This window comes from Salvelinus sp. IW2-2015, unplaced genomic scaffold, assembly GCF_002910315.2.
Source record: "Salvelinus sp. IW2-2015 unplaced genomic scaffold, ASM291031v2 Un_scaffold1706, whole genome shotgun sequence".
NCBI lineage: Eukaryota > Metazoa > Chordata > Actinopteri > Salmoniformes > Salmonidae > Salvelinus > Salvelinus sp. IW2-2015.
In genome coordinates, this window is record NW_019943097.1 from 182,462 (window position 1) to 197,551 (window position 15,090).

At 51.8% G+C, this 15,090-nt stretch overlaps 1 long non-coding RNA gene across 1 annotated transcript in view; it reads left to right on the top strand.

The window, feature by feature from the left end:
• Nucleotides 1-245, top strand: part of LOC139024614 (uncharacterized) — a 1,509-nt gene extending 1,264 nt beyond the window's left edge. The window contains exon 2 of the long non-coding RNA XR_011475947.1: nucleotides 11-245. This is a non-coding gene — a long non-coding RNA (uncharacterized lncRNA). The remainder of the gene's footprint in view (nucleotides 1-10) is intronic.
• The last annotated feature ends 14,845 nt before the right edge of the window (nucleotides 246-15,090 follow it).

Genomic DNA, 15,090 nt, shown 5'->3' on the forward strand with positions numbered 1-15,090 from the left:
TTAAACCCAGGCTTGTTACTGTAATAACCCAGGCGTGTCACTGTAATAACCCAGGCTTGTTAATGTAATAACCCAGGCTTGTTACTGAAATAACCCAGGCTTGTTACTGCAATAACCCAGGATCTTTACTGTAATAACCCAGGCTTGTTACTGTAATAACCCAGGGTGTTACTGTAATAACCCAGACTTGTTCTACAATGTATGAAATACTGTAATGTTGACTGGAATAAAGTGAATGTGCATTTTAGTTTCCTCTGTTTTTTAGATAAAGCCAAATTAATAATTATGACAACAGAACACACACACACACGCACACACACACGCACAACACACACACCACACAACAACACACAACAACACACACACACACATGTACACACAAACACAAACACGCACACACACAAACACACCACACACACACACAAGCACGCACACAGATGCGCGCACACACACAGATCAGAACAGAAACACATATGACTTGGGTGATGATTGCCCCGTGATGAGAGTGAGAAGCTAACTACAGGATGTGTGAGCTGAGCTCCTCTTTAACCGCAGAGCCATTGACCTGGGTAGTAAATCAATTAGAGTTAGACACTACACAGGAACATACAGACAGAGAGAGAGAGAAACATACACTTACAAATGTACAGGCACACCTCATGTTTACACCATGCACACATAAGTTGAGTACACACAAAACCACTTTCATTCACATGGCAGGCTTTTTAAAAAGCCACAAACAACAATCTCCTTTTGAAAATAATAGGCTTCATCACACATGTGGCTACCAGARGAGCTAAAGGARTTCTATGCYCGCTTCAAGCCAAGCAACACTGAAGCATGCATGAGAGCACAAGCTGTTCCGGACAACAGTGTGATCAKGATCTCCTTAGCCAATGTGAGTAAGACCTTTAACATGTCCACATTCACAAYGCCGCAGYGCCAGACGGATTACCAGAAAGTGTACTCAGAGCATGCGCTAACCAACTGGCATGTGTCTTCACTGTAATACCTACTGTACATGTTTCAAGCAGYCRACCATTGTCCCTGTGCCCAAGAGCCATGAAGTGCTTTGAAAAGCTGGTCATGGCTCACATCAACACCATCATCACAGAAACCCTAGACCCACTCCAATTGTGATACCGCCCCAACAGATCCACAGATGATGCAATCTCTATTGCACTCCACACTGCCCTTTCCCACCTGGACAAATGTAACACCTACGTGAGAATGCTGTTCATTGACTACAGCTCAGCATTCAACACCATAGTGCCCTCAAAGCTCATCACTAAGCTAAGGACCCTGGGACTAAACACCTCCCTCTGCAACTGGATCCTGGACTTCCTGACGGGCCGCCCCAGGTGGTAAGGGTAGGCAACAACACATCTGCCACGCTGATCCTCAACACAGGGGCCTCTCAGGGTTGCGTGCTTAGTCCCCTCCTGGACCACTATTGTTTTCACTATATATTTTACCTCTTGGTGATGTCATTCAGAAACATAATGTTAACTTTCACTGCTATGTGGATGATACACAGCTGTACATTTCGATGAAACACCGTGAAGCCCCAAAATTGCCCTCCCTGGAAGCCTGTGTTTCAGACATAAGGAACATAAGGAACAAAACAGAGATGCTAGTTCTAGGTCCCAAGAAACAAAGAGATCTTCTGTTGGATCTGACAATTAATCTTGATGGTTGTATAGTCGTCTCAAATAAAACTGTGTGTCACACCCTGATCAGTTTCACCTGTCCTTATTATTGTCTCCAACCCCTCCACGTGTCACTTGGTATCCCTGGTGTATTTATCCCTGTGTTTCCTGTCTCTCTGTGCCAGTTCGTCTTGTATGTTCCAAGTCAACCAGCGTGTTTTTCCCGTGCTCCTGCCTTTTCTATTCTCTTTTACTAGTCCTCCAGGTTTTGACCCTTGCCTGTTTTCTGGACTCTGTACCCGCCTGCCTGACCATTCTGCCTGCCCTGACCTTGAGCCTGCCTGCCACACTGTACCTCCTGGACTCGACGTCACGACCAAGGGTTCAAGGCTATCATGGAGCGAATCAGTGAGTTAGCTCATAGGCAGCCTGCCACCTCCGAGACCACCCAACCACCCAGTAATCTGTCTATTATCAGTAGTGGGTTTGTACAGCCTACCCCGGCTCCCCGAGAACCCTGCTTACCTCCTCCGGAGCGATATTCTGGGGATCCTGGAACCAGGGTTTTCTTTCTCAATGCTCCCTTATTTTTAAGCTGCAGCCATCTTCGTTCCCTTCAGACCAGTCGAAGATAGCGTATATTATTACGCTAATGTCAGGAAGGGCACTCTCCTGGGCTACGGCAGTTCGGTAGCAACAATCCGCCATTTGTTGTCATCTGGAGGATTTCATGGCAGAGGTGAGGAAGGTATTTGATTCTCCGGTATCCGGGAGAGAGGCGGCCAGTAAATTTGAATTACGTCAAAACTCCCGTAGTGTGGCAGACCACGCGGTTGATTTTCGCACGTTGGCCGCCGAGAGTGCCTGGAATCCGGAGTCTCTTTTCGATACCTTTCTTCACGGATTATCTGAGGTGGTAAAAGATGAGCTAGCAGCTCGGGAATTATCAGTGGACCTCGACTCCCTCATCTCCCTCACCATTAGAATTGATGGACGCCTAAGGGAACGCAGGAGTGAGAGGAGGTCTGGTCTCGGGCACACTCGTTCATCCGCTATGACTTGCTCACCTTCGAAAATCCTCAACGATCACCAACAATCAATTCACCTTCGTGAATCATCAACGACGGGTGAATTTGATTCTCCTGAGCCTATGCAATTGGGAAGAGCTAGGTTATCYGTTGGGGAACGCTCACGTAGGCTGAGTTCAAACTGTTGTCTGTACTGTGGAGGGGCAGGACATTATATAGCTACCTGCCCTGTTAGGAAACCCTTGCCTTTGGTGCATACAAGTACTCTGGTGAGCCAGACTYGGAGTTCCCTAATTCCCATCACCCYCGTACCTTTTTTTGTGCTTTTGCTGTGGGGAGACCAATCTAAGTCTCTCTGAGTGATTGACTCTTGGGCTGATGAAAGTTTTATGGATGCTACTAATGTTTCTGAGCTTGGTATTCCCACTCAACCTCTCTCGGTTCCCATGGATGCTAGGGCATTGGACGGCTGCTCAATAGGTAGAGTCACCCATAGTACTGTGCCCGTTCAAATACAGGTTTGAGGTAACCACAGTGAGACCATACAGTTCCTCCTCATTGCATCTCCCCATGTTCCGGTTGTCTTGGGATTTTCACGGATCCAAAAACACAACCCTTTTATTGACTGGACCACGAGCTCCATACTGGGTTGGAGCCCATTTTGCCATTCCCACTGTCTTCAAGCTGCACAGCCTTCCCGAGACATCTTCCTCAGGACGTTAGAAAGGCTTTGGATGTTTCTGCCATTCCCACTGAATACCATGACCTCCTTGAAGTTTTCAGTAAGGCACATGCTACTTCCCTATCCTCGCACCGTCCTTATGATTGTGCCATTGATCTTCTCCCAGGCACTACACCACCTCGGGGTCGGCTATATTCTCTATCCAGGCCGGAGACCAAGGCTATGGAGGAGTACATAGAGGAGTCTCTGGCTACTGGMGCCGTCCGTCCGTCTGCATCTCCTGCCGACGCAGGGTTTTTCTTTGTGAAGAAGAAGGACAAGACCCTGCGTCCGTGCATTGACTACCGGGGACTGAATGACATTACAGTTAAAAATTGGTACCCCTTACCACTCCTCTCCTCGGCTTTTGAACCTCTCCAGGGGGCCACTATTTTTTCCAAGCTGGACCTTCGGAATGCCTACCACCTGGTTCGGATACGCGAAGGGGATGTGTGGAAAACAGCCTTCAACACAGCCAGCGGACATTATGACGACCAGGTCATGCCGTTTGGTCTCACCAACGCCCCCCGCTGTCTTCCAGGCTTTGGTAAACGATGTGCTCCGGGACATGTTAAACCGTTTTGTGTTTGTCTACCTTGACGACATCCTGTTTTTTTCCCGGTCAGCCCAAGAACATGTTCTTCATGTCAGGCAAGTCCTTCAACGCCTCCTGGAGAACAAATTGTTCGTGAAAGCCGAGAAGTGTGAGTTCCACCGCTCTACAATTGCCTTTCTAGGATATGTCATTGCTGAAGGTCATGTCCAGATGGATCCTGGAAAAGTGAAAGCAGTGGTAGATTGGCCTCAACCTATGTCCAGGATGCAGTTGCAATGATTCCTAGGCTTTGCTAACTTCTACCGCCGGTTCATTCGGGGTTACAGCACCCTAGCGGCCCCCCTCCTGGCACACACCTCCGCCAAAGTACCGTTCATATGGTCTCCAGCTGTCGACAAAGCCTGTGTGGACCCTGAAGCATCGGTTCACAACAGCACCCATCCTCATCCATCCGGACCTGTCTCGTCAATTTGTGGTAGAGGTTGATGCTTCTGATGTTGGAGTGGGGGCCATCATGTCCCAGTGATCTGCCCAGGACCAAAAGCTTCATCCCTGTGCATTCCTGTCCCATCGTCTCAATCCTGCAGAGAGGAACTACGACGTAGGCAACCGAGAACTCCTGGCGGTCAAGATGGCGTTGGAAGAGTGGAGGCACTGGCTGGAAGGAGCAGAACAGCCATTCTTGGTCTGGACCGACCATAAGAATTTGGAATATCTCCGTATAGCCAAGCGCCTTAACRCCAGGCAGGCTCGGTGGGCTCTCTTGTTTACTAGATTCAACTTCACCATTTCCTACCGCCCAGGGTCCAACATGTTAGCCTTACGCTCTCTCCCGCCTATACAGTTCCTCTGCCACACCCTCCGTCTCCGAAACCATTCTCCCTACCTCATGCCTTGGAGCCAGAGTGGGTTGGGGTATTGAGACCCTGGTTCGCAAGGCACAACGCTCCCAGCCTGAACCTGAAGGGGGCCCGGCTAACCGTCTGTTTGTCCCWAACTCAGTCCAGTCCCGGGTCCTGGAATGGGCTCATTCCTCCAGGCTAACCTGTCATCCAGGTTCCCGCCATACCCTAGCATTCCTCCGATAACGTTTTTGGTGGCCCACAATGGTTTCTGACATCTGCCTTCGTCGCCGCATGCACGGTTTGCGCCCAGAACAAGACTCCACGGCAAGCTCCTTCTAACCTTCTTCAGCCACTACCGGTTCCTCATCATCTCTGGTCCCATATCTCTCTGGACTTCGTCACTGGGCTTCCCCTGTCTGATGGCAACACCGTCATTCTGACAGTGGTGGATCGGTTCTCTATGGCAGCTCATTTCATCCCTCTCCCCAAACTTCCCTCTGCCAAGGAAACAGCCCAGCTCATGGTGCAGCATGTCTTCCGGATCCATGGACTCCCGGTGGATATGGTTTCCGACCGGGGTCCTCAATTCTCATCTCAGTTTTGGAAGGCGTTCTGCACCCTAATTGGGGAGTCGGCCAGCCTATCCTCCGGATTCCACCCCCAGTTGAACGGCCAGTCGGAGCGAGCTAACCAGGACTTGGAGACCACCCTAAGATGCCTGGTCTCAACCAAGCCCACTACCTGGAGCTGACAAGTGGTCTGGGTGGCGTATGCTCGGAACACCCGTCCCTGTTCAGCAACAGGACTCTKCCCTTTTGAGTGCTCCATGGGGTATCAACCTCCACTCTTCCCAGAACAAGAACCATAAGTCAGCGTACCCTCGGCCCAGATGTTCGTCCGCCGCTGTCGACGTAAACGGTAGCTCCCTGCTACCGCATTGGGCAGAGGGTATGGCTGTCCACATGGAACCTGCCCCTTCGGGTAGAGTCCTGCAAACTATCCCKCCGTTTCATTGGTCTGTTTCCCATCTCTAGAGTCCTTAGTTCCACTGCTGTCCGTCTCTTGTTACACCGTACCCTCTGTATTCACCCTACGTTCCATGTGTCTAGGATTAAGCCCGTGTCTCACTGTCCTCTGTCTTGTCTTCTTGTCTCAGGGTAGTAAGATGGTGGTTTGAAATCAAATCAAATTTTATTTGTCACATACACATGGTTAGCAGATGTTAATGCGAGTGTAGCAAAATGCTTGTGCTTCTAGTTCCGCCCTGACCATAGTTTGCTTTGTATGTTTCTATGTTTTGTTTGGTCAGGGTGTGGGTGTGAGTGGGCATTCTATGTTGTATGTCTAGTTTGTCTATTTCTATGTGTTTGGCCTGATATGGTTCTCAATCAGAGGCAGGTGTCAGTCGTTGTCTCTGATTGGGAGCCATATTTAGGTAGCCTGTTTTGTATTGTGGGTTGTGGGTGATTGTTCCTGTTCCTGTGTTCCTGTAGTTTGTGTTCACCATCCGGGACTCTTTCGTGTTCGTTCGTTTGTCGGTTTATTGTTTTGTTCGTTTTTAAAGTATTCTTATTAAAATGAATACTCACCACGCTGACTCTTGGTCCTCCTCTCTTTCGCCCGACGAAGAAACGTTACAGAATCACCCACCACAACCGGACCAAGCAGCGTGGTACTCAGGAGCAGCGGGTTCTGGACTCTTGGACTTGGGAAGGAGATCTTGGATGGCAAGGGACCCTGGGTACAGCCGGGAGAATATCGCGCCCCAAGGCAGAGCTGGAGGCAGCGAAAGCTGAGAGGCAGTGGTATGAGGAGGCAGCACGAAAGCGCGGCTGGAAGCCCGAGAGGCAGCCCAAAAAATGTCTTGGGGGGGGGAACACAGGGAGTGTGGCTAAGTCAGGTAGGAGCCTGAGCCAACTCCCCGTGCTTACCGTGGAGAGAGAGGGTCCGGGCAGGCACCGTGTATGTGGAGATGCGCATGGTGTCTCCAGTACGTGGTGCATAGCCGGTGCGGGTACATAGCAGCACCTCGTATCGGCCGGACTAGAGTGGGCATCGAGCCAGGTGCCATGAAGCCGGCTCTACGCATCTGGTCTCCAGTGCGTCTCCTCGGGCCGGGGTACATGGCACCAGCCCTACGCATGGTGTCCCCGGTTCGCCAGCACAGCCCAGTGTGGCCTATTCCACCTCGCCGCACTGGCATGGCTACGGGGAGCATTCAGCCAGGTAGGTTGGGCAGGCTCGGTGCTCAAGACCTGTGTGCGCCTCCAGGCGGTCCGGTCTATCCGGTGCCTTCTCCACGCACCAGCTCTCCTGTGGCAGCCCCACGCACCAGCCCACCTGTGGCAGCCCCACGCAACCAGCTTCTCCTGTGGCAGCCCCACGCACCCAGCCCTCGGTGGCGGCACCACATACCAGGCCTACAGTGCGCCTCCAGGGTCCAGTATGCCCTGTTCCTCTCCCCTGCACCTCGCCCTGAGGTGCGTGTTCCCAGCCCGGTACCACCAGTTCCGGCACACGCACCAGGCCTACAGTTGCGCCTCCAGGGTCCAGTATGCCCTGTTCCTCCTCTCCGCACTCGCCCTGAGGTGCGTGTCCCAGCCCGGTACACCAGTTCGGCACCGACGCACCAGGCCTACAGTGCGCCTCGGAGGCCTGAGCCGACCTCCTGTCCAGCACCGCCTGAGACGCCCCGTCTGTCCTGAGCCGCCTGAGCCGCCCGTCTGTCCTGAGCCGCCTGAGCCGCCCGTCTGTCCTGAGCCACCTGAGCCGCCCATCTGTCCTGAGCCGCCTGAGCCGTCCGTCTGTCCTGAGCCGCCTGAGCCGCCCTTCAGTCCAGAGGCGCCTGAGCCGCCCTTCAGTCCAAGAGGCGTCTGAACCGCCCTTCAGGACCAGAGGCGCCTGGGCGCTCCGCCAGTCCGGATCTGCCAGAGTCTTCTTCCAGTCCCGGATCTGCAGTCGTCGCCCTCCAGTCCGGAGCTGCCTCCTGCGGATGCCCCTTCAGTCCGGAAGCTGCCCTTCAGTCCGGAGCTGCCCCTCAGTCCCGGAGCTGCGCCCTCAGTCCGGAGCTGCCCTCAGTCCAGAGCCTTTGCCCCTCAGTCCGGAGTTGCCCTCAGTCCCTAGGCTTGCCCTCAGTTCTGAGCTGCCCTTAAGTCCGGAGCTGCCCTCAGTCCGGAGCTTGCCCCTCAGTCGGAGCTGCCCCTCAGTCCGGAGCTGCCCCTCAGTCCGGAGATGCCCTTCAGTCCGGAGCTGCCCTTCAGTCCGGAGATGCCCTTCAGTCCGGAGCTGCCCCTCAGTCCAGAGCTGCCCCTCAGTCCGGAGTTTGCCCCTCAGTCCTGAGCGTGCCCTCAGTTCTGAGCTTGCCCCTTAAGTCCGAGCTGCCCCCTCAAGTCCGGAGCTGCCCCTCAGTCCGGAGCTGCCCCTCAGTCCGGAGCTGCCCTCAGTCCGGAGCTGCCCTTCAGTCCGGAGCTTGCCCTTCGTCCGGTGCTGCCCTCAGTCCGGAGCTGCCCCCTCAGTCCGGAGCTACCTCAGTCAGAGCTGCCCCTCAGTCCGGAGTTGCCCCTAGTCCTAGGCTGCCCCTCAGTTCTGAGCTGCCCTTTAGTCCGGAGCTGCCCCTCAGTCCGGAGCTGCCCCCTCAGTCCGGAGCTGCCCTCAGTCCGGAGCTGCCCCTCAGTCCGGGAATGCCCTTCATCCGGAGCTGCCCTTCAGTCGCGGAGAGCCTTCAGTCCGGAGCTGCCCCTCAGTCCAGAAGCTGCCCCTCAGTCCGGAGTTGCCCCTCAGTCCTGAGCTGCCCCTCAGTTCTGAGCTGCCCCTTAGTCCGACTTGCCCCTCAAGTCCGGAGCCGGCCCCTCAGTCCGGAGGCTTGCCCTCAGTCCGGAGCTGGCCCCTCAAGTCCGGAGCTGCCCTTTCAGTCCGAGCTGCCTTCCCAGTCCGAGTGCCCCTTCAGTCCGACTGCCCCTTCAGTTTCCAGAGCCTGCCCTCAGTCCGGAGTGCCCCTAGTCCTGGTGCCCCTCAGTTCTGAGCATGCCCCTATAGTGGCTGCCTGTCCCGGAGCTGCCCTCAGCGGCGGCTGGCCCTTGCCGAAGTGCAGTCCGGAGCTGCCCTCAGGTCCGGAGAGCCCTTCAGTCCTGAGATCGCCCTCAGTCTGAGCTTGCCCCTCAGTCCGAGTTGCCCCCAGTCCTGAGCTGCCCTCAGTTCTGAGCTGCCCCTATCGGCTGCCCTGGTCGAGACAGCGTGAGCTCCCTCAGTCCGGAGCTTGCCCTCAGTCCGGAGCTGCCCCTTCAGGTTTCCGGGAGGCTTGCCCTCCAGTCCTGGAGCTGCCCCTCGTCGGGTGCAGTGAGCTGCCCTAGTCTAGGAGCTGCCCCTGTCGGAGTCCCGTCCGAGAGCTGCCCCTCGTCCGGAGCTGCCCCTCAGTTCCGGGAGCTGCCCTCAGTCCAGAGGCGCTCTCAGTCAGTGGGCCCTTATTGAGGGTCCCCAGTCCAAGGTGCGCGGCGAGGGTCACCGCTGCTAAAGAGGCCACTGAAGAGGGCTAGACTATGGGTGGAGGGGGGTCGACGCCCGCGCCGGAGCCGTGCCACGCGCGCGAGGCAGAGTTGGTCCCCACCCAGGGACCCTCCCTATAGGTTTAGTTTGGCGGCGCGGAGCCCGCCCTTGGGGGGGGGTGTACTGTCCGCCCTGACCATAGTTGCTTTGTATGTTTCTATGTTTTTTTTGGTCAGGTGTGTGTGAGTGGGCATTCTATGTTGTATGTCTAGTTTGTCTATTTCTATGTGTTTGGCCTGATATGGTTCTCAATCAGAGGCAGGTGTCAGTCGTTGTCTCTGATTGGGAGCCATATTTAGGTAGCCTGTTTTTTATTGTGGGTTGTGGGTGATTGTTCCTGTGTTTGTGTTCACCATCTGGGACTATTACACTTTCGTTCGTTTGTCGGTTTATTGTTTTGTTCGTTGTTTAAGTATTCTTATTAAAATGAATACTCACCACGCTGCATCTTGGTCCTCCTCTCTTTCGCCGATGAAGAACGTTACATGCAGTAATATAAGTAATCTAACCTAAACATTTCACAACAACTACCTTATACACACAGTGTAAAGGAATGAATAAGAATATGTACATAAAAATATATGAATGAGTGATGGCCGAACGGCAGTAGATGATATAGAGTACAGTACATACATATGAGTGATAATGTAGGGTATGTAAACATTATATAAAGTGACATTGTTTGAGTGGCTAGTGATACATTTATTACATAAAGATGGCAAGATGCAGTAGATGGTATAGAGTACAGTATATACATATGAGATGAGTAATGTAGGGTATGTAAACATTATATAAAGTGGCATTGTTTAAAGTGGCTAGTGATACATTTATTCATACATTTTTCCATTATTAAAGTGGCTAGAGTTGAGTCAGTATGTTGGCCACTCAATGTTAGTGATGGCTGTTTAACAGTCTGATGGCCTTGAGATAGAGGCTGTTTTCAGTCTCTCGGTGCCCGCTTTGATGCACCTGTACTGACCTCACCTTCTGGATGTAGCGGGTGAACAGGCAGTGGCTCGGGTGGTTGTTGTACTTGAGGATCTTTTTGGTCTTCCTGTGACATTGGGTGTGTAGGTGTCCTGGAGGGCAGGTAGTTTGCCCCCGGTGATGCGTTGTGCAGACCTCACCACCCTCTGGAGAGCCTTACGGTTATGAGCAGAGCAGTTGCTGTACCAGGCTGTGATACAGCTCGACAGGATGCTCTCGATTGTGCATCTGTAAAAGTTGTGAGTGTTTTTGGTGATGTCGTGGAACATCGTCTCAGAAATATAACACTCGTAAGAACTTGTGAAATCAAATAGACTTTTTAATACAATTTGTATAGCAAGCCGGAATGGCCCGCGACACCCAATTTCCCAGAGCCTAGCTCTTATTATTTATACACACATAGTATTATGTCCATCCCTATGCAAATGAAGTTTCTTTCTAAGTCATTCACCACCATTATCTTTTAGTTCAAGCTTCCTACTTGTTCACGCCCAATAACGCCCATATCTGCTTTCAATTAGTTTATAATGGTGGCCGACCCTCTATCTTAGTGTGTCAGCAGATTCTGTGTCTCTTCCTTTCATTAATGTGTCAATGTACTCTTGTTCTGCCTTTATTGGAATCAGCAGATTCTATCCTATAAGCCTCCTTTTTAGAAGGAGCTGACTATGGTCCTTTTATCATTAGTGTGTCAGGTCAGCAGACCATGTGTCTCCCCTTTCATTATGTGTCAATCTACTCTTTGTTCTGTTCTCCCTATCCTTAGTGTGTCCAATTGTCTTAGGGCCTATGTGTCTCCTGTCTTCCTGTGGTCTATTTTTAATGTTCAGCTGTCCTATACATCTCATTTACTCCTACAGTGACAAGCCGAATTTCTTCAGCCTCCTGAGGTTGAAGAGGCGCTGCTGCGCCTTCTTCACCACGCTGTCTGTGTGGTGGACCATTTCAGTTTGTCCGTGATGTGTACGCCGAGGAACTTAAAACTTTCCACCCTCTCCAATACTGTCCCGTAATGTGGATAGGGGGCTGCTCCTCTGCTGTTTCCTGAAGTCCACGATCATTCCTTTGTTTTTGTTGACATTGAGTGTGAGGTTATTTTCCTGACCCACACTCCGAGGGCCCTCACTTCCTCCTGTAGGCCGTCTCGTCGTTGTTGGTAATCAAGCTTACCACTGTTGTGTCGTCTGCAAACTTGATGATTGAGTTGGAGGCGTGCATGGCCATGCAGTCGTGGGTGCAACGGAGGTACAGGAGAGGGCTGAGAACGCACCCTTGTGGGGCCCAGTGTTGAGGCTCAGCGGGTGTGGAGATGTTGTTACCTACCCTCACCACCTGGGGGTGGCTGTCAGGAGTCCAGGACCCAGTTGCACAGAGCGGGGTTGAGACCAGGGTCTCGAGCTTATGATGAGTTTGGAGGGTACTATGGTGTTAAATGCTGAGCTGTAATCGATGAACAGCATTCTTACATAGGTAATCCTTTGTCCAGATGGGTTTAGAGCAGTGTGCAGTGTGATTGCGATTGGTCGTCTGTGGACCTATTGGTGCAGTAAGCAAATTGGAGTGGGTCTAGGGTGTCAGGTAGGGTGGAGGTATATGGTCCTTGACTAGTCTCTCAAAGCACTTCATGATGACGGAAGTGAGTGCCACGGGGCGGTAGTCATTTAGTCAGTTACCTTAGCTTTCTTGGGAACAGGAACAATAGTGGCCCTCTTGAAGCATGTGGGACAGCAGACTGGGATAAGGATTGATTGAATATGTCTGTAAACACACCAGCCAGCTGGTCTGCGCGTGCTCTGAGGATGCGGCCGGGGATGCCGTCGGGGCCTGCAGCCTTGCGAGGGTTAACACGTTTAAATGTTTTACTACCTCGGTGCAGTGAAGGAGAGCCGCAGGTTTTGGTAGGGGGCCGTGTCAGTGGCACTGTATTGTTCTCAAAGCGAGCAAAGAAGTTGTTTAGTCGGTCTGGAGCAAGACATCGTGGTCCGGACAGGGCTGGTTTTTCTTTTGTAGTACGTGATTGACTGTAGCCTGCCACATACCTCTGTGTCTGAGCCGTTGAATTACGACTCCACTTTGTCTCTATACTGACGCTTAGCTTGTTTGATTGCCTTGCGGAGGAATGCTACACTGTTTGTATTCGGTCATGTTCCGGTCAGCTTGCCTGATTAAAAGCAGTGGTTCGCGCTTTCAGTTTTGCGCGAATGCGGCATCAATCGACAGTTTCTGGTTGGGATGTATTATAGAACGCTGTGGGTACAACATCACGATGCACTTGCTAATAAACTCGCTCCCCGAATCAGCGTATTCATCAATGTTGTTTGTTCGACGTTATGCGGAACATATCCCAGTCCACGTGATCGAGCAATCTTGAAGCGTGGAATCCGATTGGTCGGACCAGCGTTGAACAGACCTGAGCCGGGTGCTTCCTGCTTTAGTTTCTGTCTATAGCTGGGAGCAACAAAATGGAGTCGTGGTCAGCTTTTCCGAAAGGAGGGCGGGGGAGGCCTTATATGCGCCGCGGAAGTTAGAATAACAATGATCCAGGGTTTTGCAGCCCGGGTTGGCAATCGATATGCTGATAGATTTAGGGAGCCTTGTTTTCAGATTAGCCTTGTTAAAATCCCAGCTACAATAATGCAGCCTCAGGATATGTGGTTTCCAGTCAAGATTAAGTTCTTTCAGGGGCGTCGATGTGTCTGCTTGGGGGAATATACACGACTTGATTATGATCGAAGAGAATTCTCTTGGTAGAATAATGCGGTCAGCATTTGATTGTGAGGAATTCTAAGTCAGTTGAACAAAAGGACTTGAGTTCAGGTATGTTGTTATGATCACACCACGTCTCGATAATCATAAGGCATACACCCCCGCCCTTCTTCTTACCAGAGAGATGCTTGTTTCTGTCGGCGTGATGTGTGAAGAAACAGGTGGCTGTACCGACTCCGATAGCGTGTCTCAAGTGAGCCATGTTTCCGTGAAACAAAGAACATTACAGTCTCTGATGTCTCTCTGGAAGGCAACCTTGCTCGGATTTCGTCTACCTTGTTGTCAAGAGACTGGACATTGGCGAGTAGTATGCTCGGGAGCGGTGCGCGATGTGCCCGTCTACGGAGCCTGAACGGAAGACCGCTCCGTCTGCCCCTTTTACGGCGCCGTTGTTTTGGGTCGCCGGCTGGGTCCGATCCATTGTCCTGGGTGGTGGGCTAAACAGAGGACCTCTTCGGGAAGTGTGTTCCTGGTCGTAATGTTGGTGAGTTGACGTTGCTCTTATATCCAATAGTTCTCCGACCTAAGATTTTCTGGGGTAACAATGTAAGAAATAACACATAAAAAAACTAAATACTGCATAGTGTCCTAGGAACGCAAAGCGAGGCGGCCATCTCTGTCGGCGCCGGAGATAGATAGATATCCCTCTAGTGGTGTGGGGGCTGTGCTTTGGCAAAGTGGGTGGGGTCATATCCTGCCTGGTTGGCTGGTTGGCCCTGTCTGGGGAATCGTCGACGGGGCCACAGTGTCTCCCGACCCCCCCTGTCTCAGCCTCAGTATTTATCCTGCAGTAGTTTATGTGTCGGGGGGCTAGGGTCAGTCTGTTATATCTGGAGTGTTTCTCCTGTCTTATTCGGTGTCTGTGTGAATTTAAGTATGCTCTCTCTAATTTCTCTCTCTCCGCCCTGGGACCATGCTCAGGACTACTGGCCCGAAGACTCCTTGCTGTCCCCAGTTTCAACTGTTCTGCCTGCGGCTATGGAACCCTGACCTGTTCACCGGACGTGCTACCTGTCCAGACCTGACATGTTTTCAACTCTCTAGAGACAGCAGGAGCGGTAGAGATACTCTGAATGATCGGCTATGAAAAGCCAACTGACATTTACTCCTGAGGTGCTGACCTGTTGCACCCTCTACAACCACTGTGATTATCATTTGACCTTGCTGGTCATCTATGAACGTTTGAACATCTTGGCCATGTACTGTTATAATCTCCACCCGGCACAGCCAGAAGAGGACTGGCCACCCCTCAGAGCCTGGTTCCTCTCTAGGTTTCTTCCTAGGTTCCTGCCTTTCTAGGGAGTTTTTCCTAACCACCGTGCTTCTACATCTGCATCGCTTGCTGTTTGGGGTTTTAGGCTGGAATCCTGTACAGCACTTTGTGAAATCGGCTGATGTAAAAAGGGCTTTATAAATACATTTGATTGATTGATTGTTCACCCACGACTGCGTACTGCGTGGCCAAGCATGACTCCAATACCATCATTACGTTTGCAGACAACACAATGGTAGATCTGATTAATGACAACAAAGAGACAGCCCATAGGGAGGTCAGAGACCTGGCAGTGTGGTGCCAGGACAACAACCTCTCCCTCAACGTGATCAAGACCAAGGAGCTGATCGTGGACTAGAGGAAAAGGAGGGCCGAGCGCACCCCCATTCTCATCGACGTGGCTGTATTGGAGAAGGTCGAGAGCTTCAAGTTTCTTGGTGTCCACATCAACAACAAACTATCATGGTCCAAACACACCAAGACAGTAGTGAAGAGGGCACGACAAAGTCTATTCCTGTCACGCCCTGGCCTTAGTTATCTTTGTTTTCTTTATTATTTTGGTTAGGTCAGGGTGTGACATGGGGGATTTATGTGTTTTGTCTTGTCTAGGGGTTTTGTATGTTTATGGGGTGTTTTGTAGTCTAGGTGTTTGTATATCTATGGTTGCCTAGATTGGTTCTCAATTAGAGGCAGCTGTTTATCATTGTCTCTGATTGGGAACCA